Here is an 18432-nt window from a genome sequence, read left to right on the forward strand (position 1 = left end):
TGGGTGGGGGAATGTTATTTGTGACAGTTTCAGTGTTGGTTGGGGGAGCGGTATTGTTTGGCTGTTGGTTTGTTTGTATATTTACATTAACACCAACAGTTATTTATGTTACAATAAGTGGGATTACTGCCTACATTTGCCGAGCAATCATCTTGGCTACTTCCGCCTTTGTCATAGGATTTGCTTTCTTTGGGGCCATTCTATAATGATAATCAAATATAAGCCAATTAATACTAATTCCAGTATATGAAACATTGTAACAATAATCACAATAAAGGTTGCACAAGTAATTCAACAACACACTGGTATTTCACAAACTATTATGTACATTGATAGCAAAAGATACATAAACTTAGCCTGATAAAGGCCAGTGCTTGCATGTATATATCAAAATTTGTCACTAAGTGACGGTTAGCCTTAACCCTGTAAGGGCTAGTGCTTGTAATAATACATCAAAATCATGCTCTATGGCAGCATAACATACTAATATATACATACATGGAGTGCTAAAAGACTACGTACACAGTTTCGTAACATGCTTTATCTATTTATACAAATGATGTACTAACCACAATGTAACATCCTAAAATTTATAATGTTGAATAAAGAAAGTTACGTTTAGTGATTTCCGCGTTATTAATTAATTAATATCGAGTAAAGAACGGATCATGGATTTAGATTAATTGAGATGGGTTAAATGAGAATGGGCTTTAGGTCCATGGGCTTTAAGGGATATAAATATCCCCTAAACCAACCTAAAACCCTAAACCCTCATTTCATTTCCATCATAATCTCTACACACTCCAAAACACACACACACCACACACCGCCATATACGGCCGGCGGCCGAGGGAAAGAAACGAGCAATATCCGAGAGAGAGTAAACGATTAGTTGTGATTAAACAAGTTAAACGAGATCCAAACGAGCACAAAAGGTATGTTCTTGACCTTTAAAGTTTATGTTTTATTGAATGTCCTTAAGCTTAAAGATCCAAGCTTTATAGTATATACGGGATATATATACGAACGAAATGGTTAGGGAACGTTAGTGGGTGATGTCGAACCATAACAAGGGTATTAAAATCGCCAAAATGCTTGATAAAAACCAAACCCGTAGCTGAACTGGGCAACTTCGCCTGCAAACTGATAACTTCGCCTGCAAACTGGTAACTTCGCCTTCAAAGCTTAACTTCGCCTACCGCCAAGTTCGCCTAGCTGGTAACTTCGCCTAAAGCTAAGTTCGCCTAAGGTTTAACTTCGCCTAAAGCTAAGTTCGCCTAAGGTTTAACTTCGCCTAAAGCTAAGATCCCTCTAGCTTTTGTCGGACATAGACTCGGCTGGTGATGGCGTAGTTAAGGACTGCGGGCCTTATACGTAATGTAGATGATAGATGTAAACGTAGATAGGGACGGTGGGCCTTATACGTGTTACAGATAATAGACGACAACGTAGTTAAGGACTGCGGGCCTTATACGTAAAGTAGATGATAGATGTAAACGTAGATAGGGACGGTGGGCCTTATACGTGTTACAGATAATAGACGACAACGTAGTTAAGGACTGCGGACCTTATACGTATTATAGATAGGCATCAGCATAGGAAAGGACTGTGGACCTTATATGTGCTGTATTTGTATTGTGGTAGCATAGGGGAGGACTGCGGACCTCGTACGTGCTATGGTTTAGGTTGCAACATAGGGAAGGACTGTGGACCTTGTACGTGTTGTGGATGTAGGATGGTATAGGGAAGGACTGCGGACCTTGCACGTACCATAAATGGTGAACATAGGTAACGACTGCGGACCTTTTACGTGTTCACGACCTTGAGTACAGGTATAGACGGCGGACTATGAACGTACTCTCGGTAGACTGAGGTTAGTGATTGTAGATATGTATGTATGTATGGTAGTAAGTATGTATGTAGAACAGAAGGGTAACTAGTTAGGTATGGATATGTATCTTCGGATATGTATGTATGTGTATGTATTGTATGGCGTCCGATTAACTAGAACTCACTCAGCGTAGCTGACTTTTAGTATGCACGCAGGTGAGTAGAATGAGACAACTAGCTTGATCGGGCACATGGTGGGCGAATAGGAGACTGGCATTTGAAGACTCAAGATGTTTTAATGTAATTGACGTTTATTTTGAAAGACAAGAATGTTTAATTAAGGCAAGTTTTGGATTGTTGTAACGTTTCATGAAAGTTTTTATATTCCGCGAAAGTTTTAATGAACTCTGATTTGTAAGAACTGTGTTTATGAGTAAATCCGACGCTAAAGTAAGGCTACCGGGTTCGGGGCCTTACACACAAGCATAAAATTAACAACACCGTGATCACCCAGTAACAGCTCCACAATCGGAATACCACCCTATCCAAACACTAGCGGTGGTAAGCATCTGACTGCTGCAAGTTCAGTACTACCTGTTATAAGGTCAACAAGCACTGGGTCACGTCTCTCCTCCCTTGGTTAATGTTAGCTATGGCTATCGAGTGGTCTATACGGTCGGTCAGGACGGCCATCCAAGAGTTATTTTCTATGTTTGGGAGGTCGGAGTCAGAGGTAGGTACACTCAATGAATGGGAAGGTGGAGTACTTGTCCTAGGACGTGAAGGCTCTCCCCGATGATAGGTAGATCTAAGTGGGGATAAGGTAGGGTTAATTAGGGTTACCCTAATACGAGCAGTCTGTCGGACTCGTGCAGTGGCTGAAGTAGTCGGGGATAGGTGGATTGGTGGAATAGGTTATGTGGCTACTCTAATGGGTGAATGATACTGACTGGTAATTTCGTTCTAAACTCCATGTGGTGACCTGGGGGGTAACTATCGCATCTGTAGCCAGACTGGTCAGGCTCATTACTAGGTAGTTCTCTAATAATTACTTCCTCCTCCACCTTGTCCTCATGCTCCTCCCGGTCTTCTTCCGGGTCCTCTTCCAATTCCTCTTCTAGGTCCTCCTTTGGGTCCTCCTCCTCGATAGATATTGCCGGTTCTTCTTCCGGTACGTAATCGTGGCTTTTTGCCATATCCTATACAATGGTTAGTTATAAGAATAATATTTATTGTTAGTGCTAACTATTTTAGAGGAGGTTAATTAATTAAGCCAAATTTAATATTAATTATAATAAAATATAATATTAGTTTTATTAAAAGTTAATTTTAATTATAATAAGAATTAATATTGAATATAATTGATATAATATTTATTATAATAAGATTTTACCATTATCGATAGTATAGTACGTACACGTATTCGTACACCTTGTTACAGATAAGCACGTATGTGTGTTACATATATATACATACTCAACATTACGTTTTATACTCATATGTTGCCATTTTTACTTACCCATACGTTCCGTGACTTCTCCCTGAATTCCCTCGTACAAGCAAATCTGTTATTATGTTCCGGACCACAATAACTCACTTGCCCTACAAGTTCATCCCGGCATCCATCAGTATATAATATTAAATTATTATTTATTTCCCAGAGTTAATCGAGCCTATGGTTATATTTTAGGCATCCTATGGAATAACCTAATCCTTTATAACCAATGGCTTCGATACCAACTTCTTTCACGCACCGACTAGCAAAATGCAAAAGCGTAAAACGGGAATGTAACAGACACCTATGGTATCAACAACATTGTTTATAAAGAAAGAATACAAACTAATTTACATTATATTACATCTCATTGTTCTAACATTGTCTTTACAATCTATGCGATACAAACAAAACTAGTTCATTAAACTATTTAATCTTACTACTAAACCCTTGCTTCTATTTACACAGCATCAACCACACCTTGGACACGTAGCAAGTCACCAAGTTATTCCAACTTTGGTATACCTGAAAAGCAGTTTAAAACTGGTCAACTACAATAGTTGGTGAGTTTCACGAGTTTCAAGAAAACAGTTATGTGTAATCACAAGTTAACACTTGTATGTTCGATTGTAAGTATGTATGTAAGTGATGTAATTATGCTAAGCTACAGTGAAGCCTTGACTATTCGTTCGTCCTACGTGCATCCATTTCCCATGCCCAATCAACCATTGTGGCCCCCTTTCCGCCCACAATATGCCCCAAGTAGCTATGTCTAACACTACATAGCGTGTTTGTATAATTATGGTCATGTGCAAACGGGATAATATCTCAGCAAACCGTGCTGGCCCAGCCTAGGTTTGTTAAACCAATAGTACTATTCACAAGCCACCGGCTCGAAGTTAATCTTTGTGTTAGTGGGGACTTTCATGTGTTATCACTTAGATAATTCACATCATCATACGTTTCAGATATGTATATAGATATTAGCAAACATGCTTTTCACCCCAAAAGTTTATAAAACAGTTAGAAAGTGGGGTCATGAAACTCATTGTTTACTAGGTATTCAGTAGCACATAAGTTCGAGATTTGTTTGACTTGTAATCACTGGTCCCAATAATCAATATTATAATAATATTAATATTTTAATATTATTATAATCTCAATACTAAACTGGCCTGTATATCTAATCTGGGTATAGTTGTTATGCCGAAAAAGTGTCAATAGGCTTAGATTGTGATGTTGTTCAATGTCTAATACTTAAACCCGCTACGGGGCTCGTTTACGTTTATTCAGTTTAATTTGAAGAAAAATGCGCACAATTTATCCAAATTGTCCGGATTTCTCATAAAAAGTTTGTTTTAAATTAATTAATCCAAAAATATAATTTCTAATCACTCTTGATGTTATGATATTCCAACAGATACGTTATTCATGAACTTGTCGATTTTTATCAGAATTTAATTTGTTTAATCTTTAAATTAGCACAATTAATTATTCGTTAATCCTTAAATGATGAAAATTTAGCCACTTATAAATTAAAATATGTATATTTTTATAAAAATATTTTTGAAATTTTTTACTGATTTATTAATTTATAAAAATTCATTTTATCTACTATATTTAGCCCGAAAATAATCCGTGTAAGCCAAACGATTTCCAAAAAATCTGCCAAAATTTTTGAGTGACTAGAATAAATCCCAAAACAATTTGGAAAAATTCCAAACTCTAACAACTTTGCCAAATATTTTTTTTGAGCCAAAAACGACTACGACAACTCAAACAAACGCAAATGCACAAATCATAGTTAGGGTTTTTCAAATGACCCCAAATTTCATATGTGATTATAATATACCAAATCTGAGTTCCTCACAATATTTTATAATTTTTCAAGCATTTTAACTATTTTTCCAAAATAAACACCCCAATTCGGTAATAAATTCGCCAAATATCTCAGATGGTCGAAAAATTACCAAATTTGAACAGGGACTTAATGATACGGTCCCTAGTGTCCCTGCAAAATTTCACAAGCTAACAATATGCACATAACAACCTAACCCTAAACAGCCCGTAGTCGAGTGATTCGGTATTACCTTAGCGGTTTTGGTTCGTTTTCGTTCCTCTAATCAAGTTTTTAGGCTCTTGTGCTTCAATGAAAGCTAGATACATGTCCTATATCACAAAACAAGTAAGTTTCATCAACATGGCAGTCTCTTAGCTTAGGGTTTCGGCTAGGGTATTAAACCGAACTTTTGAGCCGTAAAAACGCTGTTTAAACCTTCTAATTCGTGTTTATGGCCAAAAAAGAGTATAATTCTGATTTCTAACCATTTCTATAATCAAAATATGTTTTTAGAATATTTTTATGACTTTTGCATGGTTAGAAATGACTTTTAATCAAACTATGTTTATATGATATTAAACATGATTAATTAATCTGAAAATTGATAAAAATGATCAAGCTTACCTAGTTTTTGGTTGAAAACTTTGAAAAACAGCAGAAGGTGGAGTTGGTTCTGGAAAAGATTAATCAAAATATCTAGATTATTATTATATATATTAAGTAACTTAATAATAATAATAATAATATGAAAAGTGGCGGCCGCAAGGGGTTGGCCCCCCCTTGGCCCCTTTTTAGCCCATTTGTCTCGGTTTTCATGCCCGGACGTGAAATCCCAACTCCAAATTTAATTCGAGTTTGGGCTTTGGTGCGAAAAATTTATCGGGTACGATAAACAGCGCGAAAACGAGTGTTTTTCGGCTATTTTTATGTAAATTTATAAAAACACTCTATATATTTGTAAAAATCGAAAATATTTTCACGAATCGCTTTAAACATTTCAAATAAGTGTTTTATAAATCTTTTTCGGCTTAACGGATGATACAATGCTTGTTTTGTAACTCTCTTTCGCGTTTAAATCTATAGCGGGTAGTTAAACGGGCATGTTTTCGTTTAACTGGTTTGCTATCGAAATAAAGCTATAATATTAATATGTTTGCTTATATTAATCGTATATCACTTATAGATACCCCCCGGGATATCCAGGTCATAACCAGACCTGTTCGGTTAAACGTTCGATCGTTACGTAATAAGCGTTTAAGTGCTCAATCGGTAAATACGTACTGAGGTGTACTTGGTTTTGGCTCAAATGTCACAGAGCAACAAATAGTCTATATCGAGCATGACTTCTTGACCTGTGATGACTTTAGTGATATCTAGCATGTCTTGGTTTTCCACGAGCATGTCTATACTTAGAATATTGTACGTCGAGCAAATATTTCTCTCAAGCATGACTTTATCTTCACGAGCATGTCTTACTTTGCAAGATGTGCTACCACTAGCATAAAGACCCCATGCTCTTATCACATCCAGTCTTTATTCTGATTTATTCAAGAAACCGATAAGATGCTCGTGTCTTATCTAGTTCCCGGGACTAAACACATGCTAGGATTAACTCTTGGACAAAATCATTAACTCCCTTCTAGCATGCTTGTGATGGTATTATTAATGCAAAACCATGCTCGACCAACATAGATGCTCGTGATGTATGTTTAAGTTGTTGCTCGTCCACAAATCTTTATCAACATCAAATCTTGGCTCTTTGGGATATCTCATGCTCAAGGCAGTGTTAAATGCTCGGGTCCAACACTTAGAAGATATTGAAGAATAACATATGCTCGATAACCTGACTTATGCTTGAGGAAATGTTTTCATACTTAGCTCATTTAGGGAAGGTTGAGAATATTTCAATTATTCTCTAGACACAACAATATCCTCTTTGATTGAATCATCTCAGATGCAATCAAAAATCCTGAAGATACTTACAACTTTCAAAGTACCTATCAAATCTTAAACAGTAAATTATATTACTTAAAAGAAAAATTATTACAAAGATTAAAATTTTCCACTTAAGGCATTACACATCAAAGCTTAAACAAAAAAAATCATCAAAAAACAAATAACATTATCAGTCTAATTTTTCTTCTTGTCTCTTGAATCTCTCCACTTCTGCAATATCTATCTTTCCGAAATCGTTGAAACTCTTTGTCGGAACACGAAAAGTCCTGTGTTGTAATTTGTAGATCTGGAATCACAAGTTCAATGATATCAAGCATATCATCTTTATGCATGTACCTGATTTAACTTTTATTTTGAATTCTTCCAAGTATTTTCTTGGCATTGAACAACTTGAATTCTCCTGTACATTGTTCTTCTAGATTCCTTGGAAGACCCCAAAACACAGGAATCAACCAGTTGGTAATCAACACCGTAAAAATTCATATTTAAATGTCAAAGTGAATTTGATTTATTAAGGTAAGTTTAGAGTGACATGCAGTGGAAAAGTTTTCATGTGCAAATCCCAACCCGATAAAAACATCCAAATAAAATTCTTAAGTCAAACGAAATAAATTTCTGCAATAAATGGAACGTCTATTTTATTTTAATAAAATTTGTTCAACTAGAAATGCCCCCAAAAGCTTCGGGTAGCCTCGAGCACGTCTAAGCGGTGATTCATGTTTCCTAAACCTAAAATTAATCTAACATGCACACAAAGTCAGCTTAGGCTAAGTGAGTTCATGTTTTCATTGTTGGACTCGGTCTGCCCAAGACACATATTATTCTTGATATGGATAGTACGTTATGATCCAAGTCGGGTAATACCCAATAACATGCTAGACAAACACCAATAATATTTGTTTATAGATGATATGATCATAGTAAATAAATATTAATACTTACGATATTTGGAAAAGAGTTTCTAAATACATTGTACTTGTGAAATAAATAAATTATATGGATGATTTATATATTGAGAGAAGACATTTCATAATGTTATTTTTAAAGTTGGTTAAATAACTATATGCAAGGCTTATTACTCTTGCATGTTCTTGAACCTTATTATGTTATAGTTTTTTTACATCACATAACATAATAAGTTTTATAAGAGTTTTTTGAATTTTGAACTGGGTGGGACCACATCCCCCCCCCCCTCCCTTTTGTTTTTATATTACAATAACATGCAAGAAAATACATTGGCTTTTGGGGTGGTGTATTTTTGGTTGAATCCATCTCTCTCTCTCTCTCTCTCTCACTCACACACAAGACACAAAAACTCTCCCTTTTCTCTCTAATTTTTGGCCAAAAACAAGAGAGGAAGAACAAGAGGTTTTTTTAAGTGTAAATCCTAGCATACAAGGGTGTTTGTTGAAGCTTGAAGGGTATACAAGCTTGAGATTCTTCTCCACTTGAAGACTAGCCATTCAACATCATTATCTTCATCCTTTTAGCTTCTTGAAAGGTTGTCTTGCATGAATTCCTTATGGTTGTTCATATTGGTAAGCATGTAGTTCGTATATGGATCCGGGTTTTGGGTTTTACATATAAAATTGGTTTTATATTAATCTAAATAAAAAGATTTAAAACTTATTTATCCGCTGCGTTTTTCATATAAATGAGGTTATATGACTTTGATAATCTTGTTAAAACCCAACATTCATAAATAACATTTATCATAAATCAATTAATTTTATTAATATATGACTTTCATAAAAATAAGGCAAAATAATATTTTCCTCAGTTAAGCACGTAACACGGGCCTCCTCACCTATAGTCTCTAAACACGAAGTCAAGGGCTCGAGTAATTTATCCTCTTGCCCCAAGAACAGTTAAACTGTTAGGGTGTGAAAACGTAATTACGAGCCAAGATCTAGTCGCAATACCGATACATTTAAGATCAGTTCAATACATGAAGCAATCCATACATTATGATGAAGAAAAGTTACATAGAAAATCCGGCAGTATAACGCTACAGGGGATAAATATGGCACAGATCTCTATGCTAAACTACTATGGAAGGCCTATTTATAGGCATGCCTCATTCGTTACACTGTAGTAACGAATGAGCCTTCTCATTCGTTAACATCACTAACAAATAAGCCTTTCCATAGCCCATTCGCTAAACACCCTTAGCGAATGGGTATACCTTAATGAATGAGTCACAATTCGTTACACTGTAGTAACGAATGGGCTACTAATTTAACGGATGAGCCTAGTCTTAACGAATGAGGCCTCATTCGCTAAACATGCTTAGCGAATGAGCCTTTGTGCATTAAGTGTAAAGACTAAACTACTCCTATCCTATTTGAACAGCTGCGGACACCAAATCCGTGCACTTACAGACTCCCCCTTTTCCGTAGATGTCGAATGCTTTACAATACTTTAGCATACAATACTTTAGCCTCCAATACATTATCGTCGAATACTTTAGCGACGATTACGTTAACGTTGAATATGTTAACAAAGAATAAGTTAAAGATGAATACTTTAACTGCATATCATCAACCGTAATACCAACCTCCCCCTTCGCTGATGATTCTCGAGCTTTTGCGAACAGAAAAAATATAACTCTTTGTAAGCAAACCAACAACGTGTAGCTACTCGTATCAGATCTCCCCCTCAAATAAGCATCTCCAGGTAATCGTTCCGATCATCCAACTGGCATATGATATGGTTCGATCAAATGAATTAATTAGCAGCAAGTCATCGGCTATCTGTCACACCGGTAAAGTAAAAATGTCTTTACGTTTAAACTCGTCACTCATCTTCATGAATAACCTGATCATTCCACATCTTTCACATCGGTCTTCACTCTCTCGATAACGTCTATCCCAAATCATCACTCTTTGAAGCTTTTCGGCAACCAATACGCTTGGATGCACTACTGTTTTGGGCATATAATTCAGAGTTCAACCTTCGTTAATCAATCCCGAACGATCAGATTCTTCAATCCAATAACAAAACCCGTATATTCCTCAATCAAATCAACCCATTCAAGAATTGTGTCAGGACCGTTCCTGGTGTAAACCTTCATAGGTTGACAAGAACACATAGATAAAATAAACCCAAAGGCCTCCTGAATATCCCGACGGAATCATTATATTTAGGGGATGGGAGTGAAGGTATGAAATACAAACGAAACAATAATAGATATTCAGTAATAGCAATAAACAAAGACAAAGATTCACTGCATTGATTATATCATTAATGTAACAATGAAAGGAATGTCTAGTGTTTCGTGAAGGCGGTGGCGGTACGAGGAGACAAAGGGAATATTCTTTGGAATGTTTGTGCTCTTGTATTTTGTGCCTTATCCACGCTTTCAATAAATGGAAACCTAGGACACTATTTATAGGCCCTGATATTCCTTGTAGAATACCCTGATCATTACATAATGAGTGAAAAAATAAATACAAGTGTAAGACAAGTCTTCGAGTATGATCTATCTTGTTCGAGCAGACTTGATATGCATAGTATGCTCGATGCAATTCTTCGAGCATACTTTACTTAGAATATTTTTAGAGTGAAAATATTCTCCTCTAGCACGTTCCAATCTTCTTGACCAATCATTGCTTTACTTGAATGAGTCCCTCGAGCAAGCATGTTCTTCTTGATATCTTCAATCCTGCCTTGGAGATTTATTTGAATAATCTTCAGCATGCTCGGATGCAAAGCTTGCTCGGGACTAAACTATGCTCAAAGTCTATACTTACAACATTTGATATCTTCTTTATTGTATCCATGCTTGACCCACCAACGTGCTCGGATCACTTGGTTTAAGCTAGATATATCAAGTTGTTTGCTCGATTGGCAATCCATACTCGATGAAGAACACTCTTTCTTGAGGAAGTGTAGCTTGCTCGAAGCCTTCAACACTTAGAAGATTTCTCTGAATTAAGTCTTATATCCATTAGACACCATGCTCGAGGCAGTAAAATCATGCTCGATGGTCCAAGCTTGCTCGTAGTCCTTACTTAGCCGATTCTTTGAGGGGGTTGAGAAGATTACAATCTTCCTTTGCAAATATCCGACTTAACAATCTCCCCTAGATTGGAACGAGCTCAGATGCACCAAAACGTACCTGCATATAGTTACAAATGCATCAAATTTCTAAAGATAGTCAATTTAGGTAAAGAGTCACTACATTACATAAAGGGAATTCAGCCACTTGGGCATTACACTTCAAATTCAAATTACATGTCATTCGTAGCACATATCAAAATCAAAGTACACAAAATAAGAACAAAAAACAAAAAGGATAAACAGGAGTAAGTTTGATCATCTATAAGCTCCATCCTGCAATCTTTTTCCCTGGCTCTTTTCAACAGCTTTCTTCTTTCTTAGTCTTACAATGGCAGCCTTTTGCTTGAACATTTCAAGTTTTACACCATCCTCAGATTCCAAAGGAACATCTACATTTGCAATATCCTGAAGGTCCTGGATGTGTATGAATTGAAGTTCTTCATCATGCTCCACTACAGCAATTTTCCTTCCAGAAGCATTTCTGAGAGATACAAAGTCACTCTTCTTGTTGTAAGTAAGATGAGTGATTTTTCCATCTTGTTGGAATCTTGAATTTGGTTCCTCCATATCTCTCCTCATAGATAAGCACTCTCTCAAGGTTCTTCTTTTGGCTATAGAGCTGCTTGCTATGTGTGTTGCTACTTTCTTTGTTTCCCTGAGGGAGAGCTCAGGTATTTAACTTCACTCATTCTTTTTCTCCTTCTCTCCCTCTCTGCTTCTGTATGAGCTTCTCTCCTTCTTGGTTAAGAAATGGAAATACTTTTTCAAATTGTTCTTTTAAGAACTTGGAGAGATCATTCCTTTGTTGGCTAGCCATCATGTTTCTCTGTTGATTGTCATTTAAGTCTAGCTGTGCCATCTTTTCTAACTGTTCTTTAGAGAAATTTCTGAAGTAATCCCTGAATATTATTTGAGTCTCTTTACCATCTTCAGTGATGACTCTCAGAGTTCATGATCGTTTATCAAAGTAAAGGTGTGTGGTTAAGTTCAAATTCCTTGGGGATTCAGGCCTCACAATTTCTAATTTGATTACAAGTCTACTAGTCCTTGTTGAAGAGATTTTCTTTCCATGTTCCTTTTCAGATTCTTCAAACATTTTCTTGATTTCCTCTCCATCTTTCAACACCAATTCTAACATATTTGCACCTCTTTTGTGCAATATGCTTATCATTTTACCCCTTTCTTCTTCTTCTTCTTCTTCTTCTTCTTCTTCTTCTCCTTCTTCTTTTCTCAGGTTGTCTGCCAAAATTTTTCTTTGAGTTTCCAAAAATAGCCTATGCTCTCTATTATATACTTCAATTAGTTTCTCATGAGCCATGCTATCAAACTCAGCTTCAGTCATCCCTTTTTCTAATAATATGACTTTCAAGGTCTGCACTCTTTCGAGATCTTCAAACCATTTCACTGCTTCAGCTTTCCTTTTCTCATCATCCTCTCTTTCCTTATACATCTTCATCTTCAATTTTCTTTGTCTTTCACATTTAGCTGAACACATTTCATCTTCATGTGATTCTTTTACCATCTGCACTTTTCTTTTTAATTCTTCAATGGATAAGTCAGTGGGAGATTCATATTTATATCCATGTAGTTGCAGGAATTTGATAGCCTTGTGCTTATTTTTCAACTCTACATATCCATTATCAAACTGTGCTTTCTTTTAAGTTACTTCCTGCACATATTTAGTTGTGTCGTCCACCAAAACATTCATATACATTCGATCAAAGGTCTCAAAAGATTGCAGATTTAGGTAGGAAGGTCGATGCCCAGCCTGCAGCAAGAATGCTCTTCTAGTTTCTCTGCTTCTCCATCCTTCAGCATCTTGTGCAATACCTTCTCTGGACTTCATTTCAATATGTTTTGGATCATATTCAAGGTCAATAAATAGGCTTTATCTTCTTCTTCTTTCTTTTCTGCGCTTTCCAGCCTTTCTTTATTTTCCTTGGCTTTGAATGTGTCTTCATCTTCATCATCTTCAATATGCACATTCAAGTCTTGTAGAGTCCCAATCAATGGTTCTTCAGTTTGAATTACTTGTGGCTCGACAAAAACTTTGGTCTGATGTCTTCTTTTGTAAAACTTCTTGACTGACTTTTGTCTTTTGGCTTTGGGAGTCTCTATCTCTGAAGTTTCTTTTCTCTATCTATGAAGTTTCTTTTCTTTTTAAAGACTCCTTAGGCTCAGTCTCAGGTTCATTGATTACAACTGGTTTAGTGACCATAGGTTCAGACACATTTTCAACAGGTTCGTCCTCAAATATTTCTTCAATTATAGGTTCTGTAATGTAAGGCTCATTCTCAGTATTCCCAACCTCTTCATCAACAACTTCCTCAACTCTAGGTTCTGGTTTGTGTTTGATCAGCAGTTGACTTGCCTTCCAATGCTCTTCTCTTTCTGTTGCTTGAGCCCTTTTAGCTGTAGCCACTGTCTCTGGTGCATGCTCATCAGGATTCAAAAGAATGTCATAGTTTGTCCTGAGCATGACCAGTTGAGCAATAAATTTTACATATTTATCCCATGGCATCTTTGGTCCTTCATCCTTTTTAGGTTCATCTCTAACTCCAAGACCAACTCAGTTTCAGTTTCAGTTTGTGTAGGCTCGAGCTCATCTTCAATTGTACCATTGGAGTTGGTTCTTCAGGTTGAATCTGTTCATCTTGTTTTCTTTTCAACTCCTCCATGGCTGCCCCTATCGCCTCATCAGTAGATTTTCTCATTTTCTCTTCCTCCTCTTCTTTCTTTTTCATAGAAATTAATGCCTCTAACACCTCCTGATCAATATCCTCCTCTTCGTCTATAACTGACATTCTGGCCCTTGCTTCATTTATCATTTCAATAACTGTCTTAATAGATTCGGCCTCAGCCATATCGGGGTCATTCACCTCATTTCTTTCTAATATTTCATCTCAAGAGGTTACTCTTGGAGTAGCTTTTGGTTGGAGATCTTCTTCTGACAGAGCAACCCCTTTCCCCTTTTTCTTTCTTCTTTCTATCTGCTCTGGGGTTTCTTCTTCTACTTCAATCTCCCCCTCTTCTGTTGCATCCTCCACTTCCAAGTCTTCCTCATATTCTTTATTTATCATGTTTAGAGCATTTGAGGTTCCCACTTCAGCATCTTCGTCACTGGCCTCATTATAAGTTTGATTGATCAGTTTTAGAGCATCTGCTTCTTGACTATTCTCCCCCTGTTTTGGTGCATCTGAGGTCTTCTCAACCTCAACCTGCTCCAGGGTTTGAATTCGTTGTAGGGCATGTTGTAGAGCTTGTTCCAAGGCCATGTTCTTCCTCTCCAAAAATGCATTTTTCTCTTTAAGCATAATGTTCTCAAACTCCAACTCTGTATTTTCAGAGATAATGTCATAAATATTTGGGCTTGAGGGAGGTGTTTCTTGGTTTCTTGGGTAGGTGTAACGCCCGTTAATACTCGGTTCAAAGATTTAAAGCTTGTAAAGTATGTATATTTCTTGGGAGCTATCTGTACTCTCTGCCAAGGATCGACGACTTATTTGATCAGCTCCAGGGAGCTAGTTGGTTCTCGAAGATCAACCTTAGGTCCGGGTGTCATCATTTGAAAATTCAGGAGGAAGATATTCCTAAGACTGCTTTCTGCACTCGTTATGGACATTACGAGTTTCTCGTGATGTCTTTCGGTTTGACCAACACACCGGCTGCGTTCATGGATCTTATGAACCGGGTGTGTAGGCCGATGCTCGATCGTTCGGTTATTGTGTTCATCGATGACATTCTTTTGTATTCCAAAAGTGAATCCGATCACGCCGGTCATCTCACGGAAGATTTGGAAGATCTGCGAAAGAACAAGTTGTACGCGAAATTTTCGAAGTGTTCTTTTTGGTTATGCGAGGTTCAGTTCTTGGGTCATGTTATTAACCCCGAGTGGTATTTTGTTTGACCCTGCAAAGTTGGAGGTCGTAAATGAATGGAAATCTCCTAAGTCTCCGTCCGAAATTTGTAGTTTTCTGGGCTTGGCAGGGTATTACCGCCGCTTCATTCCCAACTTTTCAAAAATCGCTTCGTCGTTGACCAAGTTGAGTAAGAAGAGTGTTAAGTTTGTGTGGGGTTCTGTGCAGGAGGAGGCTTTCCTCGAATTAAAGAACAGGTTGACGCATGCTCTGATTTTAGCTCTACCCGTTGGCACTGACGATCTGGTTGTTTATTCTGATGCCTCTTATCAGGGGCTTGGGTGTGTTCTGATACAGCGATGCCGAGTCAAAGCTTATGCCTCACGGCAGTTAAAGCCTCATGAGGCGAATTATCCTACTCACGATTTGGAGCTAGCGGAGGTTGTGTTTGCGCTTAAGTTGTGGAGACATTATTTGTACGGTGTCCCTTTTGTTATGTATACCGATCATAAGATCTTAAAGTATTTCTTCGAACAAAAGGAACTAAATATGCGGCAGCGTCGATGGTTGGAATTGATTAAGGATTATGATCTGGAGATTATGTACCATCCGGTAAGGCTAACGTGGTAGCTGACGCGTTGAGCTAGAAGGAGAGACTGAAACCTATTCGTGTGAAATCTTACCAGCTTATTCTTAAACCCAATATTTTGAAACAGATAGCCAACGTTCAGAATGAAGCTTTACAGGTGGAATGGATTATGTCAGAGCGTATTTAGGGTCAAGAAAAATTGTTGGAAGACGTCGGTGATGGGGTGAAGTATAAGGATGGGCGTTTATGGGTACCCAGGTATGGGGGATTCAGGGGTAAAATATTGGATGAAGCACACAAGTCGCGCTATTCCATTCATCTGGGCGCGACCAAGATGTACCAGGACCTGAAGAAAAATTATTGGTGGCCTGCGATAAAGTATGAGGTGGGTCAGTACGTGAATAAGTGTTTGACGTGTCTACAAGTTAAGGCCGAGCACCAGAAGCCTTTCAGGAAACTTCAACCCCTGGAAATACCTGAGTGGAAGTGGGAGCATCTTACGATGGATTTTGTGACTAAACTGCCTCGAACTCCTAGAAGTAGTTATGACACCATTTGGGTAATCGTTGATAGATTGGCCAAGAGCGCTCATTTCTTGCCGATTCGAGAAACTTTTAATTCTGAGCAGCTGGCTGATGTGTTTATTCGTGAGATCGTTTCTAGGCACGGGGTGCCGGTATCTATTGTATCGGATAGGGATACACGTTTTACCTCCAGGTTTTGGAAGAAGTTTCATGAGGAGATGGGTACCAAACTCCTCATTAGTACCGCTTATCACCCGCGGACGGATGGTCAGTCTGAGAGGACCATACAGACTCTCGAGGATATGGTTGTGGGCTTGTGTTATCGATTTTGGTGGTAGTTAGGATCGTCATTTACCGTTGGTCGAATTTTCTTAAAATAACAGTTACCACGCCACTATTGGAATGCCACCGTTTGAGATGTTATATGGGCGTAGGTGTTGGACTCCAGTCTGTTGGGCTCCATTGGTCAGAAGCAATTGGGCAGTTTGGAGGTAGTTGAGGCTACGACGGAGAAGCTTGATAAGATTAAGGCTTTTACGAAGGCCGCTCAGGATCGTCAAAAGTCCTGTGCGGACAAAAGGAGGAGACCTATTGTGTTCGGGGCTGGTGATCGAGTTATGTTCTCCTTGGAAGGACATCATTTGTTTCGTATGAGGGGGAAGCTTAGTCCGAGGTTCATTGGTTCGTTCCGCATATTGTTTCGTGTTGGTGAGGTAGCGTATAGACTGGAATTGCCTGATGAGCTCGCGGGGATTCATCCTACTTTCCACGTGTCCCATTTGAGGAAATGTTTAGCAGATGAGGAGGCCCATGTGCCTCTTGATGACATCGAGCTTGATAGTAAACTGAACTACGTTGAAGAACCTATCGCTATTCTTGACCGTCAGGAAAGGCGTTTGAGGAATAAAGTGGTTAGGAAGGTGAAGGTGCAGTGGAGCACCGTAGGGGTTCTGAGGCTACTTGGGAGTCCGAAGACGAGATGATGAAACTCTATCCGCAGTTGTTCCTGTTGCATCAGGATCTAGGGACGAATCCCATTGTAAGGGGGGTGGACTTGTAACGCCCGTTAATTTTCAGTTCAAAGATTTAAAGCTTGTAAAGTATGTATATTTCTCGGGAGCTATCCGGCGTTCCTCGATGACCTTATCATCTTTCCGGTACATTAAAATCATTTAACTTTCCACTCAAGTTGCGTCACACTTCATACATGAGGGACTAGAGTTTAAGTTGTTGTTTTATATCATAAAACTAAACCCTAGCCCCCCCCCCCCTTCAGCCGATCGGCCCCCATAGCTGCCACAAGAGCTTCGTTTTTCTTTTTTTCAGCCACTCCCAAGGTCTAAAACTTCAATTGAAGGTTAGTTCTATGTTCCCCCAAGTCTTTTACACCTTAATTGGTCAATATATCGCGCGTATTGATCGATAAACGGCTTGTTCTAGGCTAACTGGGTGGTTGTCCAATTGAGCAATTTCGGGACTGTTTTGGTGGCGGTTTTTGCACCAACATCTTCTTAGGTATGTCTAGTATAATATATTTTAAAATTATGCACTTTGGTGTTCGTTTGATTGGTCAACTAGTTGTAGTTTGAAAGATAGTTTTCGGTTGGCTAGAATGGTAGATTGTTGCGTCTAACGCGAGGGTTGAGGTAATTAACGACCAATTCAGTTCGGGTGACCTCGGTTTGATGTACGGGCTATTGGAAAGTTGTTTTTATAAGTAATGGGGCTGAATTGGTTGTCGGTTACTCAAATGGGTCGGTACAACGTGTATTCGCGTTTATTGAATAGTTAGTGCGTTGTACTTGCGAATTACCGACCCATTCGACTCGTGTAGCGTCGTGTGGACTCGTTGGCTGTGAATTTATCATAATGGGTCCACACGGGGCTGAGTTGGATGTTAATCTTCTGAACAACTCTTAACGCGCGTGTTAGTATCAACTACTGCTTCCGGGGGTAATTTGGGAATTCCTTATTCCCGGGAGTATCTAAGGGTCGTGTTGGTACATGTAAGGCCCCAGGGGCTGTTATGATTGAGTTTGATGAGGTCGAGACTTTAGGTAACTCGAACCGTGTTAGAACATCTCCTAGGATAAACGAGTCCTTTCGGTGTCATTAGTAATGATTGTATGTAAACCGACAGGCGTTTTGAGTCATGGGGATACTTAGGGGTTCTCTAGCTCGTGGTGAATTCGTGCCTTGTGTCAGGTGAGTTCATAACGCCCCTCTTTACTCTTTTCAAGTTATGGGCTAGCATACACACTTAAGCGATTTTGCTTGAT

This window comes from Bidens hawaiensis, unplaced genomic scaffold (assembly GCF_021521415.1).
Source record: "Bidens hawaiensis isolate Kalapana, Puna unplaced genomic scaffold, B.hawaiensis_p1.1 tig00011895_1, whole genome shotgun sequence".
NCBI classification, from domain to species: domain Eukaryota; kingdom Viridiplantae; phylum Streptophyta; class Magnoliopsida; order Asterales; family Asteraceae; genus Bidens; species Bidens hawaiensis.